We start from the raw sequence: 12,034 nt of genomic DNA, 5'->3' as shown, positions 1-12,034 counted from the left end.
ACCGTCTTCCAGCTGATGGCGAAACTCAAGTCGCACCGCATTATTTCTGCCTCATGCACAAATTCATGTTGTTAATCCTATGAACAGAGAAAGTGAAATATTCCATGATATTAAAAAAGACCCAAGCCGCTAATAATAACACAAGCCTATACTCCTTTGTACTCGTTACTGCGGCACTGCTTGTGGCGCAGAGTGGAAATGAGAAGAGCGTGCATTATATGGGGTTATTGCTGACAGTGCTGAGTAAGAACTTAACCTGTTGGGGCCACCCCTTCCCGTTCTTATCCCGGTAATGGGATTGCTTGACAAGATACATGGCGCGAAATTCAAAACAGCAAAAATCTAATAATTTCAATTTCTCAAACAATCAACTATTTTACACCATTTGAAAGATAAACATCTCCTTAATCCAACCACATTGTCCGATTTCAAAGAGGCTTTACAGCGAAAGCATAAAGTTAGATTATGTTAGGAGAGTACATAGACAAAAAATTATACACAGCCATTTTCAATGCAAGGACAGGCGTCACCAAAAGCAGAAAACCAGCTAAAATGATGCACTAACCTTTGACAATCTTCATCAGATGACACTTCTAGGACATTATGTTAGACAATACATGCATTTTTTGTTCTATCGAGTTCATATTTATATCCAAAAACAGCATTTTACATCGGCGCGTGACATTCAGAAAATGTATCTCCCCCAAAACTGCCGGTGAATATACTCATAAACGTTGATAAAATATTAAACTGTTATTCAAAGAATTATAGATTAACATCTCCTGAATGCAACCGCATTGACAGATTTCAAAATAACTTTACTGGGAAAGCACACTTTGCAATAATCTGAGTACTGCGCTCAGAAAAATACACTAGGCAATACAGATAGCCGCCATTTTGGGGTCATCTAAATGCATAAATAACATTAGAAATATTCACTTACCTTTAACCTGTTATGGCTAGGGGGCAGTATTTTCACGGCCGGATAAAAAACGTACCCGATTTAATCTGATTATTACTCCTGCCCAGAAACTAGAATATGCATATAATTATTGGCTTTGGATAGAAAACACCCTAAAGTTTCTAAAACTGTTTGAATGGTGTCTGAGTATAACAGAACTCATATGGCAGGAAGTGACCTGTCTGACAAGTTCTTGTTCATCTTGGCTCTTTTTTATTGAAGACTGAGGATCTTTGCTGTAACGTGACACTTCCTACGGCTCCCATAGGCTCTCAGAACCCGGGAAAAAGATGAATGATATCGAGGCAGCCTCTGGCTGAAACACATTATCGCCTTTGGTAAGTGGCCGATCAGAGGACAATGGGCTTAGGCGCGTGCACGAGTCGACCCCATGCTTTATTTTCTTTTATTTTTACCTAAACGCAGATTCCCGGTCGGAATATTATCGCTTTTTTACGAGAAAAATGGCATAAAAATTGATTTTAAACAGCGGTTGGCATGCTTCGAAGTACGGTAATGGAATATTTAGAAATCTTTTGTCACGAAATGCGTCGTGCTCGTCACCCTTCTTTACCATTCGGATAGTGTCTTGAACGCACAAACAAAACGCCGCTATTTGGATATAACAATGGATTATTTGGGACCAAACCAACATTTGTTATTGAAGTAGAAGTCCTGGGAGTGATTCTGACGAAGAACAGCAAAGGTAATAACATTTTTCTTATATTAAATCAGACTTTGGTGAGTGCTAAACTTGCTGGGTGTCTAAATAGCTAGCCCTGTGATGCCGGGCTATCTACTGAGAATATTGCAAAATGTGCTTTCACCGAAAAGCTATTTTAAAATCGGACATAGCGAGTGCATAGAGGAGTTCTGTATCTATAATTCTTAAAATAATTATGTTTTTTGTGAACGTTTATCGTGAGTAATTTAGTAAATTCACCGGAAGTTTGCGGGGGGTATGCTAGTTCTGAACGTCACATGCTAATGTAAAAAGCTAGTTTTTGATATAAATATGAACTTGATTGAACAAAACATGCATGTATTGTATAACATAATGTCCTAGGGGTCATCTGATGAAGATCATCAAAGGTTAGTGCTGCATTTAGCTGTGGTTTGGATTTATGTGACATTATATGCTTGCTTGAAAAATGGGTGTCTGATTATTTCTGGCTGGGTACTCTGCTGACATAATCTAATGTTTTGCTTTCGTTGTAAAGCCTTTTTGAAATCGGACAGTGTGGTTAAATAAAGGAGAGTCTTGTCTTTAAAATGGTGTAAAATAGTCATATGTTTGAAAAATGGACGTTTTTGTATTTTTGAGGAATTTGTAATTCGCGCCACGCCCATCATTGGCTATTGGAGCCGGTGTTCCGCTAGCGGAACGTCTAGATGTAAGAGGTTAAACATGAACTCACTCAAACAGCAGCTCTTTGCTGTATTCGTTGACAGTCTCTCTAGTCATGGTTTTAAACGTTTTGAAATCTCACAGTATCAATTTTGTCGTAGCTTTCTTTTATGCCTGCTACGTTACTGCAGGCTCGGTCATCTGAGCAATCTGACTGGTGTTAAAGTTGCGACAGTTCGTTTCTGGTATCAGAACAAAATAGTCAGCACATAGTATCCTCTGATTTAGTTGTACTTTGCATTAATTAAACACGTGTATGGTAAATATGTCGTTCGTATACGGTCTCTCTGTAACACCTCGCAGGGCAAAACAGAAGAAGAGGGCGTCACATTCTATTGTTCTCTCTTTTATACTCTGACAGAGATGGTTCCCGCTCAATGCTGGCCTGTCAGAGGGAGGAGCGTGGTTTAAACTTGCTCCTCCTGTTGTCGGCGTGCAGGCTGATCCCAGCGTCGTGACGCACTTCCTGTTACCAGTTGTAGTTCTTCTTGTCTTCACCAGTTGATTTACCCGCCGTTCATATACTTATTATTGTAGCATAGCTTCCCCAGTATATTATATAAGTTATGCAAACAAATAGTCAGTTCAACCCTGACACTGGCCAGCGGTAGCATAGTGCACTTGATTTCCTCTCCAGGCCCACTGGAAAGGCAGTTTGTACCTTCAGACACATGAAATGGCAACAGTTTGCCTACCCGGCGCACAGGGCAGCTGAATTGGCTGCACCTACCACCATCAAATAAAAAAATAAGAACACACGACCAAGCAAGGAGGGCATTAATCAGAGAGGCAACAAAGAGACCAAAGATAACCCAGGAATGTAGTGGTCTTGTGGTTGAAGGCTTGGTCGTTGGGTTTTTTACAGAAATGTTTGGCGATTGACTAGAAATGCCTTGGAGATCAAGTCGATCGCGATAGACCGGTTGGTGACCACTGATCTAACCTAACAGACCTTATTAGTCTACAGACAGACTCATTCACTGGCATCTAGCCTGAGCACTGGTCTGTTTCTAATTTAGGCTAGCCAAGTCCTTTGTTGTTATCATGCCAAACAGACTGCTGCAACCCATTGTGGCCAACACCATCTATTTCTGTTATAGAACCAAATCAAGCAGTGGGCTGTAATGCAAATGGGTATCTGGGGTTAGGGTACAATGAGTACAAGCCTCTACGAATCCGAGTGTGGACTGGACAAGCCTCCACACTCATCCCGAACATAGATTCCAGCATGCTGAACAGTCCCTACAAGTCAGAATGTTGAATAAACTTTATTGGAACTTACTCTGCCAAGCGTCTAATGAGTTTGTCCTTGCACCAAAATTTGAGACAAAATAGCCACAGTAAAGTATTAGGCTGGTAAACCGACTTGTGTGGCTCTCACGGATTGTTTGTTCATCTGAGGCACACAACGTATGTGCCCAAGCGTAAGGCACTTAACCCTAATTTGCTCCAGGGGCGCAGTACTACTATGGCTGACGATGTAAAACAACACATTTCACTGCACCTATCTGGTGGATGTGACAAAATATACATAATTCAAACAGTTTTAGAAACTTCAGAGTGTTTTCTATCCAAATATACTAATAGTATGCAAATATTTGATGGGCCCGAGTATTAGGCAGTTTACTCGGCACGCTTTTCATCCGAAAATGAAAATACTGCCCCCTATACCTTAAAAAGTTAAAGGGGGAGACACTCTAGACCCAAACTTACAGACCTATATCCATTCTGCCCTGCCTTTCTAAAGTCTTCGAAAGCCAAGTGAACAAACACATCACCGACCATTTCGAATCCCACCGTACCTTCTCCGCTATGCAATCTGGTTTCCGAGCTGGTCACGGGTGCACCTCAGCCACGCTCAAGGTCCTAAACGATATCATAACCGCCATCGATAAACGACAGCACTGTGCAGCCGTCTTCATCGACCTAGGCAAGGCTTTCGACTCTGTCAATAACCGTATTCTTATCTGCAGACTCAACAGCCTTGGTTTCTCTAATGACTGCCTCGCCTGGTTCACTAACTACTCTGATAGAGTTCAGTGTGTCAAATCGAAGGGCCTGTTGTCCGGACCTCTGGCAGTCTCTATGGGGGTGCCACAGGGTTCAAATCTCGGGCCAAATCTTTTCTCTGTATATGTCAATGATGTCGCTCTTGCTGCGGGTGATTCTTTGATCCACCTCTATGCAGACGACACCATTCTGTATACATCTGGCCCTTCTTTGGATACTGTGTTAACTAACCTCAAAATGAGCTTCAACGCCATACAACACTCCTTCCGTGGCCTCCAACTGCTCTTAAATGCTAGTAAAACGAAATGCAATCGATCGCTGCCCGCACCCACCCGCCCGCTTAGCATCACTACTCTGGACGGTTCTGACTTAGAATATGTGGACAACTATAAATACCTAGGTGTCTGGCTAGACTGTAAACTCTCCTTCCAGACTCACATTAAGCATCTCCAATCCAGACAGGATGCTCTTGCCAGCATACTTGGGGTCCAACATGTACGCTGCGGCGTGTGGGCTTCAGGCAGAAGTCCTCACGCTTTTTTGATGTATTTCAGAACTGCAGTTTACTCTGCTTGGAGCAACAGTGAAGTGGGCAGGGCAGTAGGGATTTCTTCTCTTACATCTGCAAGCAGAGTGAACATCAGACAGGATGGCATTGTCTCCCTCAATCCGTGCAATGGCTACTGCTATAGGTTTCAGGAGTTTCAGGCTGCTTACCACTAGAGATTAAACATTTCATATCACGATTATAGTGACCGAAAGTATCACTTATCAGTATTATCGTGGTATTGTTAAAATGTGCTGGAAATGTTCAAAAAGTATTGATACAGATACTGAAATCATTTCACCAAGTTTTATATTGAAAACCAACAAACAATAAAATGAGCAGCACTATGTACTTTGTGCATAAACATTAATGTTATAACATTAAAGATGGCACCATGTGGCCATGAGAGGTAAAAGTTTCCCTAGTGCAGGTTTTAATGAACAAAACCTTAAATAAGCAAATTAAATGTGCATATAAAAGCAACACAAGTAAAGCAATGTGGATGTAACAACAATACAACCATATGGAAACAAATCCAATGTGCAGGTGTTGACATTAAAATATCACAAAATATGTTAACAAATCAAAATGAACAGCACTGATTGTATGTCCGTTCTCTCCTTCATAAAGAAATAAGGTGCTGCTGGCCTAACATCCTGTATGTATGCATCTTTGTTCACTTGAGATTGAAATGTAAAAATGTCAGCATATTTACTTTGTCCGGTTTAAGTAGTGATCTGCAATGGGAGACAATGTGCCCGCTGGCACTCTCTCTGATGGCACGCTGGTTGCTGGGATGCACAAAAGCTTCCTGGCAACCCTGACAAGGTGAAGTAACTCTGATGTATGGCCCCTCCACCACACCAGTGGATCCTCTCCTGCTGGAATGGGTGGGGTCCCTCCACCACACCAGTGGATCCTCTTCTGCTGGAATGGGTGGCAGAGACATGTAGTCCTTGATCTCTTCTTTCCCTCTGTCTTCTGGGGTGGTCAGAATCTGACCCTCTTCACCTCTGCTGCCTTGTTGAGGTAATCTTTCTCAGCAACCCAGCCAGGCCTTTCCCCTCCGATGCCGCTGTGGGGGTGTTGGTGGTGGAGGTGCTGCTGGTGCTTTGTGTGTAGATCCCCATCGGGTCTCCACATCATGGATCAGAGCCTTTTGTGGCATGTTGAGGGCAGCTTGCTTTTCTCTCTTTCTTGTTGATACCCCACTCTTCCAGCATATTCTCAAAAAACTCTTGATGTTGTGAGCCGAGTGATCTTCTGGGAAGAACTGTGTTTCCAGGCAGTTTGATTCCAGTTGCCAGTCTGGGGTGAGGTAATGGATAGTGAAGCTGATGTAGGGTTGACCACCCCCGCTGGTCCAGAGGTCTAGTTGCAGCAAACCATGTGCCTTGAGCCAAACTTTTTCCAACATCAGCTTTAACCTGGTACAGATTTGAGATTTCAGTCTTGGAAAATAAAGTTTGTGAAGGCACTTTGTAGTGAGGCACGGCAACCTCCATCAGCCTCAGAAAGCCAGGCCACTCAACAATTTGAAATGGCATCATGTCCTTTGCAATGTAATATGAAAGGGCTGCAGTGAGGTCTTGAGCATTTTTTGATGTGGGTGCATAAGCAGCCTGCCTTTTTAAATGCTTGCTGGAGTGTCTGTCACAACTGTAGATGAGGAAGGACCAGTAGCATCATTGGGTTAGCCTGCTGCTCGCCCACTCTGTAAACCAGGGAATAGCAAATATATTATTAATATTGGTGTTGTTACATTATAATAACAATTATTATTAAAACACAATCTTCTGTATTGCATTTGAGTATATGCAATGACCCCATGCACAATTTACATAAATACAAATGAGTATTAAGAAGACAATGATAGTAATTGCAATGAGCCCAACAAATGACATAAATACAGGAGTCTTGTAAAGGAGGCTATAGTGTTTCTCCTGTTGGAACACTTTCACAACCAAGTCGATGACTGCCGGATTCTAAATAAACAAAATATGTTGGTTGGGTGACTAAACTACATAAGGTGTTATAGTGTGCAATGGGCGAATAGAGTCTGCAGACACATGACGCATACAGCAGCAGAACAACGTGTTGTGTTTTTACAAGAGTAGGTAACACTGACAGCTTCAGTTTACATTATTGACAAGCTATTAGCAAGTTAGACAGACAAACCATGACATTTTCCCCCATTCCGAAGTCCCCACATCATGCATTGAGCTAAAAGTGAACTTACCTTGCATTCGCTATAAAGTAGTGGTCATGAAGATGACTCAAGAGATTTGAAGTGTTGCCCCCTTTCACAGCGATTTTATTTTTGCATGTTCTGCAGACTGGGTGACCATCTTCGATTAAGTTTCCCTCAGCACTCTTGTAAAACCCAAAATATGACCACACTTCAGATTTGGTCCTCTTAGAAGGCTGAAAAATCTCCAGAGTGCTGTCACTGTCTTCCGCCATGTTTTCACACAAAACAAAACCCACGTTGCATGCTGCGCCTGCGTCAGACTGTTGCTAACTTTGGTTGATGCTGGACAGTACTTACCATGAGTTTTTCAAACCGTGGTAATCAAACACGGTTTTAATGATAATTCAAATTTGAAACGGTAATACTAACCGTTGGGAATTTTACCGTGGTTTATTGTGAAACCGGTAACCATTTCATCCCTACTTACCACTCTCTCCAAAAATACATCATCCAGGAGGATCCTCTTGATGGGGCTGTCCATATCGGCAGACTGTGATATGGCCATTACTTGGAGAGACTCCTTCCCCTCCAGGAGACTGTCAAACATGACAACACCACCCCAACGGGTGTTGCTGGGCAGCTTCAATGTGGTGCTCTTATTCTTCTCACTTTGCTTGGTGAGGTAGATTGCTGCTTTAACTTGATGACCCTTCACATACCGAACCATTTCCTTGGCTCTCTTGTAGAGTGTATCCATTGTTTTCAGTGCCATGATGTCCTTGAGCAGATTCAATGCATGAGCAGCACAGCCAATGGGTGTGATGTGAGGGTAGGACTCCTCCACTTTTGACCAAGCAGTCTTCATGTTTGCAGCATTGTCTGTCACCAGTGCAAATACATTCAATGGTCCAAGGTCATTGGTGAATGCCTTCAGCTCATCTGCAATGTAAAGACCGGTGTGTCTGTTGTCCATTGTGTCTGTGTGCTTGTAGCATACTGGTTGAGGGGTGGAGAGGATGTAGTTAATTATTCCTTGCCCACGAACAATTGACCACCCATCAGAGATGATTGCAAAACAGTCTGCTTTCTCTATGATTTACTTGACCTTCACTTGAATGCTGTTGAACTCTGCATCCAGCAAATGAGTAGATAAAGCATGTCTGGTTGGAGGGGTGTATGCTGGGTGAAGAACATTCAGAAATGTCTTCCAATACACATTGCCTGTGAGCATCAGAGGTGAACCAGTTGCATACACAGCTGGAGCAAGACATTAATCAGCATTTCTCTGACTACGTTCCTCCATTGAGTCCAAAAAAACTTCTGATTCCAGGAGGACCATGAGCTGTTGCTATCGATAAGGTGTCTGATTCATCATTTTCCCCTCAAATAGAAGTAGAGGGACTTTTGTCAGAGGTTGCTTGTTGTGAGCGCTGAGGGAACTTTATGCACTTGGCCAGATGATTCTGCATCTTTGTTGCAGTCTTCACATATGATTTGGCACAGTATTTGCAAATGTACACAGCTTTCCTTCTACATTAGTTGCAGTGAAATGTCTCCACACATCAGGTAGTGCCCGTGGCATTTTCCTGTAAAGATTAGAAAGAACATTGTAAAAAAACAAATACAAATCCATGTACAGATAAATAGTTAAGCAGTTAGATTAAACAACTCCTTTGTAAGAAAATGTTTTAAAATGAAACGTATAGAAACAGGTGAATTAACAGTCCTCAGGCTCAAGGAAGCTAAAACCCACATGGTAGCAAAAACAAACTAGCAGAAATTGTTAACAAGTTAGAAATTATTTAAACACACTTTGTTATAGGCTACTATTTACTAGTTAACGAAAAATCATGTATGCCACATAAAATATATTCACTCCACCCAGTATTGTAATCAAAACTTACCAGAAAGCATGTAGTCCTTGGCTCAGACAGTGTAGTAGTGTGGGCTCAATATCATCTCATTAGTGTGCAAGATCTTGAGAATCAAGATTGAGGAGTGAAGTCGGGGGAGGTGCATCTGTGACAGCCGAAAGTCCGACACTAATATGGTTTTTCAACAGCAAGGCTCAGACAGAGAGGAAAAGAGCACAACTCTGCGGAAACTCTGTTTCCCTCTATTTGTCGAATTTGGTATAAAAAAATGTATGGCTTATTTGCTAAGTGAGGTTTATTTGATCTAATAGAAGTTTTGTAAGGCTTAAGTGGTTACGAGTGTACTGCTATAAGTAATACGACACATGACATCCCGGGAACTTTGAGAAAGAAAGTTGGAGTATCGGAGTTGTCTCAAGATGGCTATGCATATTCATGGCATGAGGCTAGTACCATAGCACTCTCTCCATAGAATACAGGTGGTTGACATCAACAACCCTCATTGAATATTCAAAAAAGATTACAATAATGAGATGTAGCCACCAATCCAAAGAAAGGATAGGCAGGAGCCTTGCCGCTTTGTGGACAATGACTCCCATTGCTAGGGCGAAGAGACATGTATCTTGTCATTATATCCATAATCTTTGCGCAGATCAAAATTGCAGGGCTGTCATTGTTTATAGCCTAAAAGTTTGTTTATAATGCCGAAATAAACATGCCTCTAATCCCCATATCACACACACATATGTGTACATTGTAAAATAAATTAGTTAGTAAGGATCCATACTTGCGAACATAAGCAACCATTTAAATTTAAACAGGTTCTCCAGCACAAAAAGCTTATCAACCAAATAAAATTGTTGATTTTGCTTGCATGTGATACACTGCTGCTACTCGCTGTTTATTATCTATGCATAGTAACTTTACCCATACCTACATGTACAGTACAAATTACCTCAACTACCTCGACTAACCTGTACCCCCGCACATTGACCCTGTATATAGCATCGTTATTGTTACTTTCTTTACTTTAGTAAACTGAGAAAAAGTAAATAAACTATTTTAATTGGCCGATACGCATTTTGTGCCGAAAAACCTGTTAATCTTTAAATGGTTGCTTATGTTCGCAAGTATGGACCCAGAGATTCTCAAATATCACTTTCATCCACTGTATTAATGAATGCCGGCAAAGTTGGTTCCTGTTTCAGTCACATCTTTAGTCACCTTCATGTAGATCAAACAAAAACACTCTATAATGATTTGTTGACAGTAGAGCCTCCCACAATGCAGTCAATGGCTACAGGATGAAGTCGGTAAAGAGCAACTGCAGAAACGTACAGTCGACTGCAGCAAAGATTATGGATATACTGACAAGCTACGTCTCCGCCCTAACAATGGGAGTTGTTGTCCACAAAGCGGCATGGCGGGCTGTCGAGCTTCCACCTATCCTTTCTTTGGATTGGTGGATACATCTCATTATTGTAATCTATTTTGAATATTCAATGAGGGTTGTTGACTTTAACTGCCTGTATTCAATGGAGTGAGAGGCTATACTACTAGCCTCATACCATGAATATGTATCAATCAATCAATCAAATTGTATTTGTCACATGTGCCGAATACAACAGGTGTAGACCTCACCATGAAATGCTTACTTACAAGCCCTTAACCAACAAAGCAGTTTTAAGAAAATAGAGTTAAGAAAATATTTAGTGTCAATGCAAATAGTCCGGGTGGCCATTTGATTAATTGTTCAGCAGTCTTATGGCTTGGGGGTAGAAGCTGTTAAGGAGCCTTTTGCACATAGACTTGGCGCTTAGGTACTGCTTGCTGTGCGGTAGCAGAGAGAACAGTCTATGATTTGGGTGACTGGAGTCTTTGACAATTTTTGGGGACTTTATCTGACACCGCCTAGTATATAGGTCCTGGATACCCTCTGTAACGCCTTATGGTTGGATGCCGAGCAGTTGCCATACCAGGCGGTGATGCAACCGGTCAGGATGCTCTCGATGGTGCAGCTGTATAACTTTTTGAGGATCTGGGGACCCATGATAAATCTTTTCAGTCTCCTGAAGGGGAAAAGGCGTTGTAGTGCCCTCTTTACAACTTTCTTGGTGTGTTTGGAACATGATAGTTTGTTGGTGATGTGGACACCAAGGAACTTGAAACTCTCAACCCGCTCCATCGAGACAACTCCGATATAAAGTGTTTTTTTCTCAAAGTTGCCGGGATGTCACGTGTCCTACTTATAACTTAAGCATTGCGAAACTTCTATTCGATCAAATAACCCTCATGTAGCAATCAACTTTTCTGATGACCAAATTCAACACTCTGTCATTGACCTCTATACAAAAACTCCTTGCTTGGTGGGAGAAACAATGAAAAAACATCAACTGCTGGAGGGAGACAGATTTTACCCCAAATTGGGCCTCTCTTTCTCTCTGACTGCAATCAAAACGTCATGACCTTTGATCACATGATTTATGTAAAGTTCATGTAGTCAACATGTAGGCGCAAGCAAAGATTGTCTATTATATTGACAAGATATTCAAGCTCTGACAATGGAAATACATGTCCTCAAAGATGAAAAGCAGGCGGGAGGAGGCAAGATCAGGAGGGACCATTCCAGCCAACGAGAGGGCAGATACGCATGTGAACAACAGGCCATGGAAATAGATAGACTCATCTTTGTATCTGTGACATTATAGATCTGTGACAGCATGGGCAGTGCCACTGAGGCTATCTCCATTTTAAAGTAGTACATTTTCATATTCTTCATCTACTGATTGCTCTGACCGTATCCAACTCATAGGAATCCCAACCAGTTGACTACTTTAAAATTATGTCCATGTTAAAATGGGTTGTATCCATAATGAGTCCTCTATCTCTATGACAACAGGCACAACACCGAAATGCCACGTGCATCCACTTATGACAGTGCATTCGTAACAACCTAACCATTACCAAGCTTCTATTCAATCAAATAAGCAATAAAAAGTGGTGACCAAATTCACAATTTTTTATTCTTATTTTACCAGGTAAA

At 41.7% G+C, this 12,034-nt stretch overlaps 1 long non-coding RNA gene across 1 annotated transcript; it reads right to left on the bottom strand.

Annotated features, from left to right (window-relative positions):
* Positions 1-5,218: 5,218 nt before the first annotated feature.
* Positions 5,219-7,856, bottom strand: LOC106571872 (uncharacterized). The gene is made up of 2 exons (XR_001321025.2): positions 7,166-7,856; positions 5,219-6,640 (listed from the first exon to the last, which is right to left on the bottom strand). It is a non-coding gene; the product is annotated as an uncharacterized lncRNA (long non-coding RNA).
* Positions 7,857-12,034: the final 4,178 nt, after the last annotated feature.

Source organism: Salmo salar, chromosome ssa15 (genome assembly GCF_905237065.1).
Source record: "Salmo salar chromosome ssa15, Ssal_v3.1, whole genome shotgun sequence".
NCBI classification, from domain to species: domain Eukaryota; kingdom Metazoa; phylum Chordata; class Actinopteri; order Salmoniformes; family Salmonidae; genus Salmo; species Salmo salar.
The sequence above is the reverse complement of the archived record's forward strand: the minus strand, read 5'-3'. Positions and strand labels throughout refer to the sequence as shown.